Source organism: Ovis aries, chromosome 20 (assembly GCF_016772045.2).
Source record: "Ovis aries strain OAR_USU_Benz2616 breed Rambouillet chromosome 20, ARS-UI_Ramb_v3.0, whole genome shotgun sequence".
Lineage (NCBI taxonomy): Eukaryota > Metazoa > Chordata > Mammalia > Artiodactyla > Bovidae > Ovis > Ovis aries.
The window spans coordinates 49,004,589-49,026,022 of NC_056073.1; the positions used below are offsets into that span (position 1 = coordinate 49,004,589).

Consider the following 21,434-nt stretch of genomic DNA (forward strand, 5'->3'; position numbering starts at 1 on the left):
AGAAGGAGTGCAGAGCAGTTTGAGGACACTGTCTGTGCCACCTGGACTCCTGGGAGGCGTAACACAGGGCTTGCTGGACCTCATGAGGCACCATCCCTCCTCCCGGACGAGGCGGGGCTGGAGAGGGACGGAGGAGGGAGGAGAGTGATCCACCGTCTCGGCTCTAATGGAGGAATGTGCACCAAGGATAGGTCCCGGGGGGAAGAAGCAGCTTTCAGTATCCATTTTCTTCTTTGCGCTTTTCCTAATACTTGACTTTTATTGTGGATTTAAAACTTTTTTTTTTTTCAACCAGAACTTCAGGGTGTTCTAAATCACTGCTAGGTAAGGAAAGTTCTATTTTATCAAGCACTGAAAATGCCGTTTCAAAACCCCAGCTGGATGATAAGTTAGAGTTTGTGTACGTATTTACTTTGTTAGCTTCATAAGCGGCAAAGTAATTGTGGAACAAGAGGCCAGTATCCATGACGCATCACGTGAATGATGAGGAGCCAGGCGCTTTGTCAGGCACTTTACGTGCATTATCTCAGATAAGTGAGCCTCCAAACAACCGTATGAGTCTGATACTTTGCTGTGGCGTTGGGATTCACAATAAGAAATACATATTCAGTCTTGGTGCCATTCCTGGCACAGAACTCCTGAAATCCTTGGAATTTCCTAAGTGATAAGAGGGACTTGGGGCTTCCCATGTGGTGCTAGTGGTAAAGAACCTGCCTGCCAGTGCAGGAGACATAAGAACACGGGTTCCATCCCTGGGTCAGAAAGATCCCCTGGAGGAGGAAATGGCAACCCCCTCCAGTACGCTTGCCTGCAGAATCCCGTGGACAGAGGAGCCTGGCGGGCTACAATCCACTGGGTCACAAAAGAGTCAGACACAACTTGGCAACTAAACAACAATACCAGATGACGCCCCCATAAAGCCCCAAAGACAGGGTTTGGAGAGCCCCTGGGTTGGTGAGCTGGACCATCAGTGTGCCATCGTGGCGGCCCCGACTCCACGGGGCGGGTCTCGTCGCATGCGTCTCTGCACCACTGTTGACTTATAGCCTTTCATATCTGTTGTAATAGACCGGTGGTCAACGGATTAATGGGACCCAAGCAAGGGGCTGTGGGAAGCTCTGATTCACAGCCCGTCAGTCAGAGGTTCTGCCAGCCCCGCGCTAGGAGTGCACTGGTGTCAAGTCCCACGTGGTCTCCACCCTCCTGGGGAGGAACAAACAAAGAAGCTGACAGCCACGGGTCTGGGTAGGTGCTGCTGAAGATAAGGGCCCAAGGCTGCAGGAGACGGTGCCTGGGGAGGGGACTGAAGGGAGGGGCCTCAAGGGGCTCCTTGGAAAGGGGAGGGGTGGATGAGCAAGCCCTTCTCCCAAAGGAGAGGAAGGAGGGGCTGAGGGCTGGGATGGGAGCTGGGGGCGGGGGGTGAGGAGGACCAGAGGGGTGGGGGCCGGGCAGGCGGGGGACCCAGCAAATCTGCCTGCCGACTTAACAGTTTAGAGATGTTTACCTCATAAAATCCCAAACTAAGATCAAGTTTTGAGCACAGAGAGCAGGATATAGTTTCCATTTTAAAATGCTCCCTTGGGTGCCCACGCGGAGGGTGAAGGGAGGGGGTACCATGAGCCTCCCTTGGGTACCCCCATGGAGAGTGGAAGGAGGGGGTCCCGTGAGCCTCCCTTGGGTGCCCACGTGGAGGGTGAAGGGAGGGGGCCCCGTGATCCTCCTTTGGGAGCCCACGTGGAGGGTGAAGGGGGGGGCCCATGAGCCTCCCTTGGGAGCCCACGTGGAGAGTGGAAGGAAGGGGTCCCGTGAGCCTCCCTTGGGTGCCCGCACAGAGGGTGGAGGGAGAGGGCCCCATGAGCCTCCCTTGGGTGCCCACGTGGAGGGTGAAGGGAGGGGGCCCCATGAGCCTCCCTTGGGAGCCCACGTGGAGAGTGGAAGGAAGGGGTCCCGTGAGCCTCCCTTGGGAGCCCACGTGGAGGGTGAAGGGAGGGGGCCCCATGAGCCTCCCTTGGGTGCCCACGTGGAGAGTGGAAGGAAGGGGTCCCGTGAGCCTCCCTTGGGTACCCCCATGGAGAGTGGAAGGAAGGGGTCCCATGAGCCTCCCTTGGGTGCCCACGCGGAGGGTGAAGGGAGGAGGCACCATGATGACCCAATGGGCACCATGATGGCCCAATGGGTCACGGTTTCCCACACCTGGCTGTGGATGGGTACCCCTCGGAAAATATAAAACTGGAGTCTGGGTCCCCCAGCCACAGGCCAGGAATTCTGATTTCATCAGTCTGAGGTGCAACCTGGAACTGTTAAACAGCGTCTCAGGGGTTTCTAGGAGACACTAGGATTTGCGACTCTGTGAATGGAGAAGGTTCAGGCTATGGTCCAGCGGAGAGCTGACGGTGCACCTGCGAGGTGGGGAGCTGTGAACTGATCCATGAGAGGCGTCACAGAGGCAGAAGCAGAGGCCTCGTAGGAGCTCCGGTTTCTTGCAGCAGAGGAGCGGGAGAATTGAAAGGTCATTCAGGGGGAAGCCACAGGTAGACCCTGGGGAGGCGTGGCTATTTGGGTTGGTACTTAAAGCTGCAGGAATGGCAGCGACCACACAGGAAAGGGTGTGGAGAGGAGAGGAGAAAGGCTCGACTTTTAATTTTTAAAATTTATGTGGCTACACCAGGTCTCAGCTGTGGCGCATGGGGTCTTCACCTGTGGCCTGACCAGGGGTCTGACCCTAGGCCTCGGGCACTGGGCACGCAGAGTCTCGGCCGCTGGACCACCAGGGAAGTCCCAAGGCCCGATTCTGTCGAGGAGGAATGGAAAGAAGCTGGACCGCAGCGGGTGAGGTCTGGGCCCTGGGCAAGCCGCTCCGCCTCGGTTCAAGGCCGCTGGCTCACGCCCTTGTCACCCCTGCTCTCCAGGGCACCCGGGCGACAGCGGGGGCACCGGGCCTACTCTGGACTTTCACAGCGATGTTGGTATGAGTTTTCTATTGCTGTGTAAACATTTACTACCAACCTGGTAACTTCAAACAACATACACTGATGGTCTCTGCTTCCAGGCGTGTTGAGGGACTCACGAAGCGGCAGTCGGGGTGACGGCTGAGGCGGGGTCCTCGTCCAGGTGGCCACCTGTGTCAGCAGAGTTCAGCTCCTCTCCTGCGCGTCTCAGGGCAGCCTGCTCCCCCGAGGCGGGTGAAGGGCAGAAAGGCGGGCCTCCCACTTCCCTCTCCCCGTGTGTCCTCCGTGACCTCTGCCCCGTCTGTCTGAGCCCAGGACGGCTCTCTGGGCATTTCTAGGTATTCTGGTGGGAGGAGAGGTCTCTGCAGCTTTGAGCCTCTTACCTCCAACCCAGCTTTTAAAAGGTTCACCTCGCTAGGCTGGGCCCACCCAGGGCAATCGCCCTTCTGATTAATTTGCATTCAGTTGATGGCAGTCTTCATTTCATCTGCAAAACCTCTTCCATTTTCCATCTCATTCCACCCCCTCCGTGGCTGGCATTCACAGGCGCTGCCCACACACCAAGGGATGGGGTTACACAGGGGGAGCGTGCCAGGGATGGGAGAAGTGAAGCGTTAGTTCCTCAGTCATGTCCGACTCTTTGAGACCCCACGGACTGAAGGCTACCAGGCTCCCCTGTCCACAGAATTCTCCAGGCAAGAATACTGGAGTGGTAGCCATTCGCTTCTCCAGGGGGATCTTCCCGACCCAAGGATGAAGCCTGTCGCCCGTGTGTCTCCTTCACTGGCAGGCAGATTCTTTACCAGGCAGCCACCAGGGAAGCCCCTGGTTTTCTTTAAAAGCAATTTTCCACAAGCATTTATTGAGGAACCAAGATTCTCCTAAGTGCTTTGTCATAAACCTTCATGAACACAGGGATCCCGCAGGATCAAAGAAAGTTGAGTTTAAGTTTTGGTTTGTTGGTAGTATCATAAGGCCTGCTGTCGGAGAAGGCAATGGCACCCCACTCCAGTACTCCTGCCTGGAAAATCCCATGGATGGAGGAGCCTGGTGGGCTGCAGTCCATGGGGTTGTGAAGAGTCGGACAGGCTTGAGCGACTTCACTTTCACTTTTCACTTCCATGCATTGGAGAAGGAAATGGCAACCCACTCCAGTGTTCTTGCCTGGAGAATCCCAGGGACGGAGGAGCCTGGTGGGCTGCTGTCTATGGGGTCACACAGAGTTAAACACGACTGAAGTAACTTAGCAGCAGCAGCAGCAAGACCAGCTGCTAGGAATGGTAGGGAGGCGTTTCCACCAGGCTGCCCAGATTCATGCAATGACCGCCACAGTTGGGCATGTGGAGATTCCCGACAGTTTCCTAGCAGCTCCCGGAGGGGAAGACTGGGGAGCCAGGAAGGGGGTGAGCTGGGCTTGGGCGGAAGTTGGGAGTCAGGGACCGCAGAAGAGAGGAAGAGAGGCAATCTGTGTCAGGAGCTGCGGGGGCTGAGCCTGGGGCCTGGGCCGCAGGGGCTGCTGCCCGGGGCCATGGGTTCCACAGGGAGACTTAAAACGTGTTGATCTCCGTGTCTCTGTGGCTTTGGATTTAACCTCGGTAGTTGGCTCGCGTTGTGTGCAGCGGCCGGTCAGAACCCCTGAGCTGGAGCCCGGGGTGGAGCCGGACATGCGAGAGGTGGTCCCAGCCCGGGGCGTCCAGTTCTGGAAGTGCTGGCGGGCCTTTGTGTGCAGAGCGGAGGCTGCAGAAAGAGCCGCGTTGTTGCCGTCATCTCTGCGTCTCTGTGGGTGACTAGGTGTGCTGGGAGCGGGAGGCCAGGGTCAGGGGAGGCACAGTCCATGGCGGGTGCGGGACCCTTCGGGGGCCGCTGGGAGAGGCTGGGGCGCAGGCTCTGGCTGACTGTGCCGCAGGCTCCGGCTGACTGTGCCTGATGGCTGAGAAGGTCTCCTCCGCCCGGGAGGCACCCCGTGCTCTCTCCAGGGCAGTGGGGAACCCCATTGGCCTCCGCAGTGACTCCCAGGCCCCGTGTGCCTCACGTGTCTGCAGGGATTGAACTGCCTGACCCCTGACCCCAGGGCCTCCATGCATCCCTGCCAGTCCACCCAGGGTACTCTCTCCTGCCCCAGCAGCTGCCCTGGGGGGTCATTGGGATTCAGTGGAACCAGTTCCCGCTGAGGGCATCATGCTCTAGCCACCGCCTGGAAGGGAGCCTGGCTTTCTGTCTTCTCCCTTTTTTGTCGAAGGGAGGACCGAGCCAGGGGTGGGGAGACTGAGTCACGGGGGGGGGTGAGGGGGGGTGTGTCCTGGCAAACCTCCGGGAGGTGACTTTGCTCCTAGGACTTCTAACATCCTGCGCTTCTCAGCTTGACAATGAGGAGACTCAGAGGACGTTCTTACAATGTTCTCTTGTTGGTGGAGGGCAGTGGAGCTCAACCGGGGGCGGTTCGCCCCTGGGGGCATTTCTGATCATCAGCACCAGGAAGGGGCCTCGAAGCGGGTGGGGTGCTGCCCATCCGTCCAGGGAGAGAGGCCAGGGCAGCACACGGGACCAGAGTGATTCTGCCCCAAAGGCCAGCAGTGCCAAGGTTGAGAAACCCTCGTAGAGGTGGAGCATGACCACTCTTCCCAGAGAGCTGGGGCTCTGAGGCTGTCACACAGAATCCACAGTGTGTCTGGGAGCTGTCTGCCTGAACTCTATTTAGGGAAAGAATCATGACCTACTTTCCGGCACTTCCCCTAAAGCAAGAGCAGTCAAAAATTTCAAATAGCCGCAGCGTGCGAGAAAGCCAACAACAAATGCCCACATCTACTGGGTGGGGGTTAAAAGACTCATTTTCGTAACAAGAGGACACTTGGGGCAAAGGACAGTCCAGGCAAGAAGCATCTCACCGAGTGCGTCGCTGAGAAAGAGTGCTGATCGGCCCAAGGAGCAGCCCCTGCCCACCTTCCCCATGCCCGCCTCACCTGTACCAGCAGGGCTTTCAGCCCGAGGAGGAGCATTGTCGGGATGGAGACCTGGAGACGGCCTCCCTTTGGGTGATTTATGCTGAATTAGTTCTGTGGATCCTTTGGGTACCAATTCCGACAGGCTGTCTTCATTACAGAAGGTGCCTCCGGGACCAGCCATGAGGGAGTGTGTCTTAAGTTACCAGATCATAAATTTAATGTTGGAAACCATCTTCCCTTCCTGTACTGGGAACCTTTAACAAATAGCATTTAGTGTTTTCAAAACTGCCCACACTTTAATATGGTATTTGGGGTTTAAAGCACCCCGAGGTAAGAGGAAGGGTTTTATGAGCCCTGAAACTGTCAGGCAAAATTGTGTGTGGGTTCACTTAACAGAGGAGGGAATCCGACTTTATCACCTTCCCAAAGCAGTCTTCATTCCAGACACAGAGCTTCGTGGTGGCTCCAACGGCAAGGCAGGAGACATGAGTTTGATCCCTGGGTCAGGAAGATCCCCTGGAGAAGGGAATGGCAACCCACACTAGTATCCTTGCCTGGAGAATCTCCTGGACGGAAGAGCCTGGCTGGGCCACAGTCCATGGGGTCACAAAGCGTCAGACATGACTGAGTGTTGAATACTTTCACTTTTCACAGTTCAGTGGAATTATTCCATTGCAACACCTGCCAGAGACGGAACCACGGTATCTCAGAGAACCAGGGGAATGCGGGTCGGGCAGCCTCCTGAGGGAAGTGATAGGCCCCAGAGTGAAGCCTCGGTTTTCTGACTACCCCTCCCCTGACGGGAGCTCAGCCCGCACTGGCCAGGGTTGCAGACCCAGGGTCCTAAAGCCACATGTCCCAGCCCCTTGTCTGGTCTCTGTCCCTGTAGCCAGCTGCTCTCCCATCCTGCCTGGGAGCCAGGGACAAAAATAATTATCTGTTCTGTCTGCAGGTCAATACCAGAGGTGTTGTATGTGAGAAAATACAGTTTAACCTTCTTAATGATAAAGATAACACACACTCATTATAACAGCAGCATTATAACCAAGTTGGAAATGACACAGATATTGAAAGTATGTAGGAAAATCTCTCCTAATTCCAAGACCCAGATAGCCCCTGTTAAATCGTGGCTTGTATCTCATGCACTCTTGTCTTCTTTTTCTGGGCATGTCTTCCAGACTGGACCATGATCTCTATTTAACTGTATGCTTTGATTTTTCATATAATGTAATACGGCATTTCCTATGTTACTACAAATTATGCCTGCACATCCTTTCAATAGCTGAACTAATCTGAAGATGACCAAATAATAATAATAATACAGAGAAGCTAGTATTTGCCTCATTCCACTGTTCCAAGCAATGTATATACATTTTTAAATGTCGTTTCAACAACAGCCCAATGAGGTAGAAATTATCATTGTCATGTAAATTGGTAAGAAATTGAGGCTCAGAGTTTTAGCAATTTGTCTAAAGTGGCACAATTATTAAACAGACAAAGGGATTTACAGACAAGTTTGTTTGACTCTGCTTTCCATGCGTCTAATTGCGGCCTAATTTCTCTGATCTTGAATGTGGGTGTGCTTCCAGAATTTGGGGGGCTCTGTTGCTGTACACAGCCTCTTCTCTAGTTGCAGCGACTGGGGCTCCTCTTAGCTGCGGTGGGAGGGCTTCTCATTCTGGTGGTTTCTCTTTTTGCAGAGCACAGCCTCAGTAATTGTGGCGTGTGGGCTTAGCTGCCCTGCAGCATATGGGGTCTTAGTCCCCAGACCAGGGATCAAACCCATGTCCCCTGCGTTGGCAAGCAGATTCTTCACCCTGGACCACCAGGGATGTCCCCTAAATTTTCACCATTGTAAATACTGCAATGTACATCTTTGGACAGAATATATTTTCCCCTGGATAAATTCACAAAACTGAAATTGCTAGAACTAAGATTTGAACATTAAAAAAAAAAATCTGTTACCTTATTGCCAATTTGCTTCCTGAAAAGCCTGTGTCCTCTTGTATCCCCTCCAGCGCTGTCCTTGTTCCCCTCCACACAGCCCGGAACAGGTGGACTCTCGCACATCCGGCTCCTTATGACAGCTTCAGATGGGTTGCTTTTGCTTTGTATTTGCATCTACTTAATTATTAGGAAGGTCACACATTTTTTTACATGTTTTAAGCAATTTATATTTTCTACTAATAATCTGAACCCATTTATCCAATAAGGTCTTAGCATTAGATCAAAGGGGGCTTCACTGGTAGCTCAGATAGAAAAGAATCCTTCTGCTAACACAGGAGACCCACGTTCAATCCCTAGGTTGAGAAGGTCCCCTGGAGAAAATCATGGGTAATCAGCATCTTTGTAAGTCAAAAAATTGTTGACTATCACCTCAACCGAGTATTTTTAAAAGGCATTAAGAATATTAATATTTAGATGTGTTGGCTTTAATTATTTGTATGTTTTCCTATAGATGTTTTGGTTTCCAAAATGAGTATCTAAATAATAATTTGGAAAGAATTTGTGTAACAACAAAGATGGCATGCTAATTATTCCCATGGACTCATTTTTTTTTTAAAGTTTTCACGATTTCACACTTTATTCGTCTTTTCCGCCATTCCTACTTTGCCCCACCTGCTCAGGTTTGAGTCCAGAGAGATGTATCTTTAGGAAGCAGATCAAGGCTTGGCACCCACTTTGGGGACAGAATAGGAGATGCCATGGAAAGAATTACAGATTCCAGTTAAACAAGTAAAAATAGCACCTCTTCATTTTGGCCGATGCCTTCTCAGAGTAAAACAAAACCATCGCCTGAAAGCATTTGGAGGCCTCGAGTTTACTGCAGCACCGCAGAGGCTCTTTAAAGAAAGGCTGACTACGGCGGCCTCCTCGCAGGGACGCACCTGGTGTGCGTGATGACCCGGAACAGGCTGCACCTCATTTTTAGCCAGAATGAAGATAAAGCCAGACCATCTGGCCTGGCAAGGATCTGACGTCTTCTCTCTCCTGTAGGTAGACAGGAGCCAATGGACGTAGGCTCAGACACATTTTAAGCATCTAAAAGGGAAAGAGAACCTACAGTGATGAGCTCAAGTCGCTTGCCAGAAGCAAGCTCGCGGTCGCAGGAACAGCCGTGGGCGTTTCAGAGATGGGTGGTGTGGCTCTGCCTGTTAACATCTGGTGCTCGGAGCCCTGCGTGTAGGAGCTCATGTTCCCGGGGGGAGGGTGGGGTCGTACCCCTCTGCTTCCTTGAGCCTCTGGTTCCAATTCACACCGACTCCCCTTTGGCCTTCAGTACTTTCTCACGTCAAGAACCGATTATCTTCCATGAAGATGGGAAGCAAATCTTGGCTCCTGCCGGCTCCAGGCCTTTGATCCACCCAGTGGATCCTGCCTCCTTCCTCCAGTCTCAGCGGGAGAATTTGATGTTCACGGCGCGGCTCTCAGGCGGGGAGGCTGAAGACATGACAGAGGAGGCGGATGCAGATACGATGAAGCAGACTCAGCTGCCGAGAGGCCAAGCCCTGGCTCCCGCCACGCGGCTCCACTTGTGCGACGCTGGCCAGGCTGGCAGATGGAGCCAGTCTCCTTGGGGTCGAGCTAGCGGACCCCTCAGGGATCCCAGGAATCACACCCACAGCTTCAGTCCTGCAGGCCCGGCCTCAGACGAGCGGGGCGGAGCTCAACTGCCACCAGCGCCGCGCACCGGCCCTACCCGAATGGACCGGGTTTTGTGTGGACGCCTTACGTGCACACACATCCCAGGCGTTCTGCGGAAGCAGCTACCAAGCACTCGCTCGCGGTCCAGGGGCCGGACTGAGATGTGACCCCATGGTCTGGGTTGCTGTTGTCCGCTGCTGGGCAGTGAAAGCCGCCCCCCTCCCGCCCCATTTCTGCACTTCCTCTCTGCCCCATTGGGGTGAGATCCTCCAGGGGTGAGATCCTTAGAGCCTTGGGTTTTGGGCTCCTTTCAAACACTCTGACTATAATAATCAACCACAAGAACATTAATAAATGTTAAAACAAGGACAGAAAGAGAAAGAAGCTGGTAATAGTTTGAAATGCGTATGAGAAGACGTAAGGATACTTTCAAAAGGATAGCACTGTTTCCTGTTTGTTTTCTATCGAGATTTATATATACCACGCACTCCCCCCGGGCCCTTGGGTCTCAAGTCCTCCCTTGGAAGCATGTCCATGGTGGCCAGAGGCTGTCTATGGAGTGCAGTGTCAAACTTTTTGTAAATCAAGGGTGTGGTGCGTCCGTCTTCCCTGTGGTCTCGGAACCCGAAGGCACAGGATGAGCGCTGTCCCCTGAGTTCTCCCGGTCTCTCCCTCACTGGCTTGCCGGTGGACGCTCCCTCTCTGTCCAAACCCATCCTGCAGGCTGGCCCTACCTGTCCCTGGAGAACATGCGGCGCCTCTGCAGTCCCAGAGCGCTGGGGACAGGGAGCAGTGGCCTCTCCTGGACTCTGGAGATGCCCCCCGTCTGACTCACGCACATTCCAGCCTCCCACCCGCCTCCCAGTCCGCCCTGATGCTCGTGACTCTCTCACGCCCCAGCCCAGGTCAGAACCCCCCTCCTAAGCATCTTATCAACTTCCCAGCCCTGCTCACCATCCCAGTTCTGGCTCAGTGTCTGTGAGGGTCAGGCTGAGCTGCCAGCCAGTACCCCCCCCCGAAGAGGAGTTCGGTGAATGCCTGCCAACTGAAGGAATGATGCCTTAGCAGCCAGGCCGGCCCCTGCATCTAACACTCCTCGGCCATCCTTAGTATTCAACCCACTTGGGTCGGCTCTGTCCACTCCCGGGCACCCAGGCACCCCGCCTGGGAAGCCCCGCCCCCTTCCTGCACCCTAGTCACCTCCCCCAGCCTCGCCCAGCTCCTTACACACCTACCATCTGACCCCCTGTGAGTTCTCCCACCTCCGAGTTCCTGGGGGGCTCCCTGCACCACTGACAAGGCCTTCATCACACACCACCTCTCCCAGGACCTGAGTGGTCCCCATGTTTGTATCTGGGAAGTGAAAGTGTTTGCTTCTCAGTTGTGTCTGACTCTTTACCCATGAACTGTAGCTGCCAGGCTCCTCTGCCTGCAGGATTCTCCAGGCAAGAGTACTCGAGGGGGTTGCCATTCCCTCTCCAGGGGCTCTTCCTGACCCAGGGATTGAACCCACGTCTCCTTCACTGGCAGGCAGATTCTTTACCACTGAGCCACCCAGGAAATCCTAACAGGATATAGGAAGTGTTAAATATTTTATAAGATGAAAAAAGTTCAGGATTGACTATCATTTGAATAAATATTTCGTATTATTGGATAAAACAAATTTTCATTATTTTGTTGAACAAAGAGTGCCCTATCTGAAAGATATCAGGTGGAATATTTGTTTGTGTGTATGATTTATTGTCTTTTGGAAAATCCGATAGTTCTGCAAAAATTACATTTTAATGGATCAACATCGCAGCCTGTGCTGCTCTGGAGCTTCTGAGTTATGAGCCTCTGTGGACCAGCTTACCCTTCTTGCAGAAATAAGTGCCAGACAGGGAAGGACAGAAAGCCTTGTGAGCTTAAGGGCCTTGGTTTATCATTAACTTGAATTTATCTTGTTGTTTCACACATCCTCCTGCAGCAAAGATCCCAACCAAGACTTGGGGTGGGTGAGGGATACAGCTGTCTTCTGTACGATGAGAAAATCTCCAGTACTTTGGCCACCTGATGGGAAGAGCCAACTAATTGGAAAAGACCCTGATGCTGGGAAAGATTGAAGGCAGGAGGAGAAGGGGGCAACAGAGGATGAGATGGTTGGATGGCTTCACTGACTCAATGGACACGAGTTTGAGCAAGCTCCGAGAGACAGTGAGGGACAGTGAGGGGGCCTGGCTGCTGCGGTCCATGGAGCTGCAAAGAGTCGGCCGTGGCTGGGCCTGCCAGCACAATGAAGTTCTATAAATAGAGTCTGGCCTCATCCTCTGCAGCCCTCCTGGGTCACACTGCAATGCATTTGTGCACCTGTTTGTCCCACTAGTATCTGAATTCTGCAGAAAAGAAGTTCTTTTATCTCTTCAGAATCCATACCATGCACAGTGCCCGCCACACCGTGGTCCTTAACCGCTGTTTGTTCTGTGTCAGCGACTGCTAGTGAAGGGTACAGCAGAGAGAGGGGAGCGTTCTCAGAGATCCCCCCGCAGGGGATCAGTGAGCGGAACCCTCCGGATTTCCAAGGGAACCACCTGCTGGGGTCTGGGATAAAGCTGAGCAGCTGGTTTGCAAGATGCAAAGGGCAAACCTGGGGAGCACTTGGTGGTGAAGCATCTTGGCGTGGGGAGCCCACCCCCATGTGCAGAATCCTCGGCCAACTGGGCAAGGCAGAGGTGACGTCTGCTCTGGGGGAGACGTGTGGTGAGGCTGAGACCTGGCCCGCCCCCTGGACTGCAAACGACGCAGTGAAGCGAGCATCCCCTCAGGCTGGGTGGAGTCTCCAGGAGCTGCCTGTGAGTGTGTGTGGTTTACTGGCGTCCTTGAGGGGCTGGGGCCATGAAGCACCACCTCACTCCCGTCTCCCCCTCATTTCTCAGGGTTGGAATTTGGGGAAGGCAGCAAGGCAGCCAGCTGAAAAGCTGGATTTCCTTGTCTCCCCGTGGATGGTGCAGTTCGTAAGATTTCAGCAGGAGTTGAGGGGTCCACCTCCTCCGTCCCCCTGGCAGCCTGGACGTCTCTACAGCAGCAGCAGCTGCTCTCCACCGAAGACGGACGCCTTGAGCAGGCACAGAAAAACGAGAAGCCGGCCGGGTGGCTGGCGACATCACGGGACCACCTTGCGGCCCCGGACGCCGACCTTCAGACTGCGTCTACGTGGGAGACCAAGCAGACAAACGCACAGAGGCTGAGTGTGAAACCGCTGGTGTACACGGTTTCTCTATAACCCTAACACCCCCGCTGCTGGGGCCACTTGCCTTGTGAGCTGGTGGCCCAACGTGTGTTTCTGATGTGCTGTTCACACGGCCCCTGAGAGTCGCAGGACTCAGCCTGCCTCCACCTCCAGCTGTGGCCACGTCCGTCAGGTCCCAGGCTCTCTGCCTGAACTGTCCATCATTTAAGTGCCTGGAAAAGCAAGCCTCCGGGCTCGCCAGCCTCTTGTGACATCAGCCAGATGGGTCTCCAGGTCTTCCCTGAACCCACTGGGCCCAGGGGTGGGACTCTAGGGGATGGTTTCATGGACCTTTTAATTTGGACTCACAGGAACCACACAGCTGGGAGTCTACGTCTCCCTGTTACTCATATTACTTTCCTTCCTCAAAGACAGTCACCTTTGACTTTAATTGCTTATGTTTAAATCTTCCAGTTTGCAGTCGACACAAAGATTTCCTGGGGAGTGAATGCCAGACTCAGAGAGAAAAGTAGGGAAGCTTTGTGATGGCCTCGGAGGAAGAAGGACGTTCACAACAACTCGGGGGTGGGGGCTTCAAGGTGCCAGGATCTAGGCTTTCCAACATGAAGGAGCCTCTGCAGTAGAGCCCAGAGAGCGCCGCCTTCTAAGCGGACCTGGACGAAGCTGTGAGCATCCTTCTGGCCCCAGGGCAGCAAGGTCTGCCTGCAGGTCTGGTCCAGGATATCGTGTGTGAGCCTGAGCCAGCTGACGAAAGTGCGAAGCACCCACACACTGCGATCAACAGCAGAGAGAGAGGTCTGATGGGCGTGCTCACCCGGACTTCGGGAGCCAGCGAGAACTGGGCTCAAATCCCCCTCTCGCCACAGGCACACCATCTAGCCAGCAGGCTTGTTCTGAGGATGAAATGAGGAGCTACGTGTAGAGGCCTGGCCGTCCAGAGCTCAGGGTCGCGGCATGGGGTGGGTGAGCACGGCCGTGGTCTGACTCGAGCTCCTGTGCTGTGACCTTGGACAGATCAGCTGGCCTTTCTAAGCTTCAGTGATCGGAGTCGCAAAATGGGGGTAATAATGCGTCTTACTGAGGGTTCTTGGGGGAATGGATGACACGGTGCCTGTCCTGCAAGCGCTTAGCAGATGCCTGAAGCAGAGCAAGACCTCGGTAAGCCATGCTGCCCAGCAGCCTCCCCCCTCCCCTCCCCTCCTCCCCCTCCTCCATCTCTTCCCTCCCTTATCTCTCCTCCTCCTTCCCCTCCCCTCCTCCCTTTCCTCTATCTGTTCCCTGCTCCCATCTCTCCTCCCCCTCTTCCCTCCCCTCCTCCCCCTCCTCCATCTCTTCCCTGCCCCATCTCTCCTCCCCTCCTCCCCTCCCCTCCTCCTAACCCTAACCCTGCCCCCCTCCTTCTCCTCCCCCTCCTCCATCTCTTCCTTCCCCCATCTCTCTTCCCCCTCCTCCCCTCCCCTCCTCCCCCTCCTCCATCTCTTCCCTCCCCATCTCTCCTCCTCCTCCCCACCCCTGCTCCCCCTCCTCCCCTCCCCTCCTCCCCCTCCTCCATCTCTTCCCTGCCCCCATCTCTCCTCCCCTCCTTCCCCTCCCCTCCTCCCCCTCCTCCATCTCTTCCCTGCCCCATCTCTCCTCCCCTCCTCCCTCCCCTCCTCCCCCTCCTCCATCTCTTCCCTGCCCCATCTCTCCTCCCCTCCTCCCCTCCCCTCCTCCTAACCCTGCCCCCTCTCTCCTCCTTCTCCTCCCCCTCCTCCATCTCTTCCTTCCCCCATCTCTCTTCCCCCTCCTCCTCCCTCCCCTCCTGCCCCTCCTCCATCTCTTTCCTGCCCCATTTCTCCTCACTCTCCTCCCTCCTCTCCTCCCCCTCCTCCCTCCCCTCTTCCCACTCCTCCATCTCTTCCCTGCCCCCATCTCTCCTCCAGCTCCTCCCCCTCCTCCCCTCCCCTCCTCCTCCTTCTCTTTCTTCTCCGCCTCAATGACAAGAAAGAGCAGAGCCTTTTCTTCTTTATGCCTAAGAATACTCTCTTCACACCCTCCTTGAACTGGAAAAACTTGTGTGTCCTGTGACGTCAGATGCTCTTCAAATTGTGTTCCAGGGAACACTAGTTGTCCCCACATGGTTGGGTGGGGCTGTGTGACCAGTTCTGCCCGTGAGCTGCTGGCAGCAGCAGTGTGTATTGTCCAGGTCAGAGTGAGCGCTGATTCTCCATGCGCTTGCTTCCCTGCCCTGGAGCCACACGCTAAGAGGGTCACAGGGCTCTGGGACCTCCTTCACCTCCATCAGCTCGGGTTCCTGCGTGGCTGTTTGGACCCACGTTGGCTCAGCTGCTGGATTCTGAGGTTGACCTGTTGCAGCAGAGACATGACTTTCCCAACAAAGGTCCATCTAGTCAAAGCTTTGGTTTTTCCAGTGGTCATGCATGGATGCGAGAGTTAGGCTATAAAGAAAGCTGAGCACCAAAACATTGATGCTTTTTTTTTTTTGCTTTTTTAAAAAATTTTATTTATTTATTTTAATTGGAGGCTAATTACGTTACAATATTATAGTGGTTTTTGCCATACATTGACATGAATCAGCCATTGGTATATATGTGTTCCCCATTCTGAATCCCCCTCCCACCTGCCTCCTCATCCCATCCCACAGGGTCATCCCAGTGCACCAGCCCTGAGCACCCTGTCTCATGCATCGAACCTGGACTGGTGATCTATTTCACATATGATAATATACATGTTTCATGCTTTTGAACTGTGGTGTTGGAGAAGACTCTTGAGAGTCCCTTGGACTGTAAGGAGATCCAACCAGTCCATCCTAAAGGAGATCAGTCCTGGGTGTTCATTGGAAGGACTGGTGCTGAAGCTGAAACTCCAATACTTTGGCCACCTGATGCGAAGAGCTGACTCACTGGAAAAGACCCTGATGCTGGGAGCGATTGAGGGCAGGAGGAGAAGGGGACGCCAGAGGATGAGGTGGCTGGATGGCATCACTGACTCAGCAGACATGAGTTTGGGTGGACCCTGGGAGATAGTGGAAAACAGGTAAGCCTGGCGTGCTGCAGTCCATGGGGTCGCAAAGAGCCGGACATGACTGAGCCGCTGAACTGAATGAACTGGCTCAGCCGCTGGATTCTGAGGCTGATCTGTAGCACCAGCACAGCCTACCTTACCAATTGAAGTAATTGCCCCAGCTGTTGGTACTAGTTATGTGAGAAAGTATCTCCAAAGCATCTCTAGGTCAAACAAGCTTTCTAAGTGCTAGGTTACAAAACAAGTTTATTCTGGGCTTTGTAGACCAACCCCCCACACACGCCCGCCGGCTTTTTTCAAATTTTAGACTTTTTTTGACATGGACTGATTTTAAAGCCTTTACTGAATTTGTTACTATATTGGTTCCCTTCTATGTTTTGGTTTCTTGGCTGCAAGGCCTGTGGAATCCTAGCTCCCCAGCCAGGGACTGAACCCACACCCCAGCACTGGAAGGTGAGGTCTAAACCTCCAGATCACAGGGAAGTCCCTGTGGACATTTGACCATATTCGTATTCTTTGCGAAGCTCCAAGGTTTTCCAAAATAATTTGATGACTGTTTTTTTTTTTTTTTTAAAGCATGTTTTAAAGGTCTCTCCTTCCCTGGTGGCTCAGAGGTTAAAGCGTCTGCCTGGAATGCGGGAGACCCAGGTTCGATGCCTGGGTCGGGAAGATCCCCTGGAGAAGGAAATGGCAACCACTCCAGTATTCTTGCCTGGAGAATCCCCAGTGGACAGAGGAGCCTGGTGGGCTACAGTCCATGGGGCCCCAAAGAGGCAGACACGACTGAGCGACTTCACTTCACTTTAAAGGTCCAGTGTCCTAGAAAGCACATTTTGGGAAAGGCTGACCGGGCCAGTGCATTTGGTTAGGTGACTGTGTCCTCCTGAGACCCCCGCCATCCTTGTTCCACAACTGCCAGGTAAATCCGAGCAATACTAATACATCCCCCACCTTCCCTCCGGAGCCCTCTTCCGCTATGCTGACTGCATCTTCATTCTTTTCTTCCGAATCCCGTGTTGCTGAGCCCACTGGCATGAGCTGAGAGCTGGAGCATGCTTGCACACCCAGCACTGTTGTGCAGGGCCAAGAGCTTCCAGCATCCGTAACCTTTCCTTTCACCCCCAGTCAATTCCCTGCAAACCTCAGTTGTTCGTGTTTTCACTCTCCTGGAACCTTCAGCTTGCCCCCCAGCTCCTTCTCTCAGAAGAACTCGATGCCCACTTCACTGAAAGGACCAGGTCACCCACGGCAACCCGACCTGTTCTCCCCTCATGTTATGAGGATCATTGCCATTCTGTCTTATTTCTACAAGAAACCCTTGGGCTGCCCTGGTGGCTCGGTGGTCAAGAATCCTCCTGCCGATGCAGGAGACACGGGTTCGAGCCCTGATCTTAGAAGGTTCCGCATCCCTTGGAGCAACTAAGCCCATGCGCCTCAAGTACTGAGCCTGTTCTCTAGAGCCCGAAAGCTGCGACTACTAAGTCCTCGAGCCCTGGAGCCTGTGCCCCCACAGCAGGAGAAGCCGCCGCAGTGAGAGCAGGCCCTGGAGACGCCGCCACAACTAGAGCAAAGCACACGCGGCAGTGAAGCCCGGCACAGAAAGAAAAACAAAAACAAACAAACAAAATTTTTTTTGAAATAATTAAAGAAAGACCTGTTAGCTAATGGTTTTACATCTGCTTCATATACTTCACTTTTGTAATAGTGTTAGCGAATAGGATGTTTCAAAACCTGTTTATGGCCACTCTCAGGCTTTTTCCCCTGCCTTAGGAAACACCGGAAGTTGGTGTGTATTTTCCCGTGCACGATTGTGCGTCCTTATTCCATACGCGTCGGTTCACAAACACATCATGCTTCGCACATTTTAGAGCTTTTCTCAAAGATGACCCACACGCACGCGGCCTCGTGCAGCTTGCTTTGAGGCTCAGTCCAGTTCAGTCCAGTTCAGTCCAGTTCAGTCCAGTTCAGCTCAGTCCAGTTCAGTTCAGTCCAGTTCAGTCCAGTTCAGTCCAGTCGCTCAGTCGTGTCCGACTCTTTGCGACCCCATGAATCACAGCACGCCAGGCCTCCCTGTCCATCACCCTCTCCCGGAGTCCACCCAAACTCATGTCCATCGAGTCAGTGATGCCATCCAGCCATCTCATCCTCTGTCGTCCCCTTCTCCTCCTGCCCCCAATCCCTCCCAGCATCAGGGTCTTTTCCAATGAGTCCACTCTTCGCATGAGGTGGCCAAAGTACTGGAGTTTCAGCTTCAGCATTAGTCCTTCCAAAGAACACCCAGGACTGCTCTCCTTCAGAGTAGACTGGTTGGATCTCCTTGCAGTCCAAGGGACTCTCAAGAGTCTTCTCCAACACCACAGTTCAAAAGCATCAATTCTTCAGCGCTCAGCTTTCTTCACAGTCCAACTCTCACATCCATACATGACCACTGGAACAACCATAGCCTTGGCTACATGGATCTTTGTTGGCAAAGTAATGTCTCTGCTTTTTAATATGCTGTCTAGGTTCGTCATAACTTTCCTTCCAAGGAGTAAGCGTCTTTTAATTTCATGGCTGCAATCACCATCTGCAGTGATTTTGGAGCCCCCAAAAATAAAGTCTGACACTGTTTCCCCATCTATTTCCCATGAAGTGATGGGACCAGATGCCATGATCTTCGTTTTCTGAATGTTGAGCTTTAAGCCAACTTTTTCACTCTCCTCTTTCACTTTCATCAAGAAGCTCTTTAGTTCTTCACTTTCTGCCATTAGGGTGGTGTCATCTGCATATCTGAAGTTATTGATATTTCTCCCGGCAATCTTGATTCCAGCTTGCGCTTCTTCCAGCCCAGCGTTTCTCATGATGTACTCTGCATAGAAGTTAAATAAGCAGGGTGACACTATACAGCCTTGACGTACTCCTTTTCCTATTTGGAACCAGTCTATTGTTCCAGGTCCAGTTCTAACTGCTGCTTCCTGACCTGCATATAGGTTTCCCAAGAGGCAGGTCAGTATCAGGTCTGAAATTTTAATTTACTGAAATTGTAGATATAATTAATATATGTTAACTGCTGTGTGCACTCCATCAATTATTGCATCTGTAGCTTCTTTATCTATCGTCCTATGAATGAAAAGTGTGCCTTTTCCTCTTGTACACATTTCCTTGTCTTCATTTCTTCTTTGCTCACCTCACCAAACTGGCCAGAATGAAAAGTTCAATAACACCAAGTGTGGTAAGGAAACGGAGAACTGTAACCTCTGTGCATGGAATTCTGTACACCCGCTTGGGAGACCAATCCAGCGATCCCTGGCACATCAAAGGTCCATTTTGCATTTTGTTTAGGAAACGTTCAGAACCACTTTTATTTGGTTCTACTTTATCAATGTCTGTGGCAAGTAAATAGCTTCTTACTCTAGCTGTCTCAAACACTGAGGACTGCTCTACCGCTTTTATACTTTTCGAGCAACAGAGATTCCAGAGGGCTGGGAAACCATTTAAAGTGTTTAAATTTTTGAGCATGTTTATTGTAAATCCAGGTGTGTATGAAGATATTTCTAGAAAGTAAGTAACGAAACTGATCTCTCATTACGTCCTACACTAGTGATGCCTTGCGACCTTGCACAGTTATTCAAAGCATGTTTTCTCAAGTAGTTCCCCAGCCTCTAAACACCCAACCCCTCCACTCTCCCCCTTCTCTTGTTCTGATACTGTCGCCTCTGTCCCCCTCTGTCTCTCAATGTACCTTTCGTTTGCGTAACAAACAGCAACAGCAAAAAACAAACAAACAATAAAAAACATAGTGATTCTTGGTCCTGGCTGCTGATTGAAGAACCACCTAGGGAACTTTCAAAAACACCAGTCCCTAGGATTCACCTCCACAGATCCTGATTAGGTTGGATTTAAAGCCCCGGTATTGTACAACTCAACAAAGGCTTCCCAGGTGGCGCTGGTGGTTAAACTTGCCTGCCAGTGCAGAAGATGCAAGTTTGATCCCTGGGTCGGGAAGATCCCCTGGAGAAGGAAGTGGCAACCCACTGCAGCATTCTTGCCTGGAGAATCCCAAGGACAGAGAAGCCTGGCGGGCTGCATGCCGGGGGGTTGCCAAGACTTGCATATGACCAAAGCGACTTAGCGCACAGCACGCTACACGACCCAGCTCACAATGTAGAGGTTTACACGAGGCGTTCACTTAAAGACACGCCTACATATAATACCCGTTTCTATCATCCTCATCTTTCGCCTTGTTTTGGAATCTGTAACATGGGCAAACTTTTCACGTGAATCACTCCCGCTGACTAATGGTGTGAGTCCGGAGAAATTTCTTCATCATGGCGTCCTGCTTTTTCCCCTCATCTGTGAAACAGAGGTAATCATCACAACATACTTTCCAGGGCTATTGCAAGCATCGAATTAAATTATACACGCAAGTAAGTGGAAAGCAATTTACAAATGTTGATTATTACGAGTCTCCTGCTCAACATTACCATATGTTGTTTGAATTACAGCTTCTGTACATGTTGAATGGCTGTAATTTCCTGTTTATTTTTTGGATGTATCTTTATACTTAGAGTCTAAACCTCAATTCAATGAAGACTTTTTTAAGGGAAAAAGCAAGACCTAGAATTCTTTGGAATATTTTATTCTCTCCATTTCCAGTGACAAAGTGAGAGTCAAATAACATTGAGTTGGATATATTAACAGAAACATAGTTTATAGTTTTAAAAACGTTCTTCTGATGCAGTAAATATTAACACTGGCTAGGACGTTTTGGGCACGCCCTCGTGCGTGTCCACATACACGTACACATGTGTGTGCATATTCATCCAGGACATAGAGCAGGGGCGTGTCTCTGGACGCGAAGATCCCGGATCTTTCCCTCCCTGCATTTCTCTCTTTCCTTTCTGCCGCTCTCAATCAGATAACGTGACCCACTGACACTTGGTTAACCAACCATCTGAGGGCAAGGTTGTGTCAGGATTGACAGCGCAAATCATTTTACAAGCCATTTTTACTTTGGTTTCTAAAAGTCCAAGCCTAGAGCAGGTGAAGGGATTTAAGGCATAGACAAAACTCCTGCTAGAAAGCGTGGAGAGCACAGAATTTCCCATCCCCAGTCAAGAAAAAGATCTACCTTGGCTCAGGAGAGAAGTTAGCAGAAAAGCTTCCAGCAAGGTGGCAAGACCCTGGAGGAGGAGGCTGGGAGGGGCATCTAGGGAGACGGGCCGCTCTGGGAAGATTCCAGTGTCCCCACCACGACTCAGAAAGGAACAGCGCATCTGGACCTGAGGACGGCGGATGGTCTCCATGGCAACTTGTGGGCAGATGGCAGAGGAGGGGATTTTCCTATAATTCCCCAAGTCTTGCGGCTGCAGAGGGTCCTGCGATGACTCTCCAGCCATTGTGGCGGAGGCAGAAGTTCATGAAGGTGAGACTAACATGCCTCCATCGCTTATGAGTCAGATAGAAAGGAGACTGCTCAAGCAGGCAAAGAAAGTTATATTACGTGGACATTTGGAAATGCGGGTTGTCATTCAAAACTCTACCACTTATATGCTATGCATACGTGCTTAAGCTATTTATAGCTACACACACGCATAACACAATTCAGGGTGTTCTGCCGGAAATGACGTTTGCATTTTCCTTTCTTCTCTAGAGGGGAAAACGCCTAGG

The 21,434-nt window shown here is 52.4% G+C and overlaps 1 long non-coding RNA gene across 1 annotated transcript; it reads left to right on the forward strand.

The window, feature by feature from the left end:
- The first annotated feature begins 13,175 nt into the window (after window positions 1-13,175).
- On the forward strand, window positions 13,176-17,441 carry LOC132658286 (uncharacterized). Its single transcript, XR_009597695.1, has 3 exons — window positions 13,176-13,919; window positions 15,406-15,797; window positions 16,362-17,441. It is a non-coding gene; the product is annotated as an uncharacterized LOC132658286 (long non-coding RNA).
- The last annotated feature ends 3,993 nt before the right edge of the window (window positions 17,442-21,434 follow it).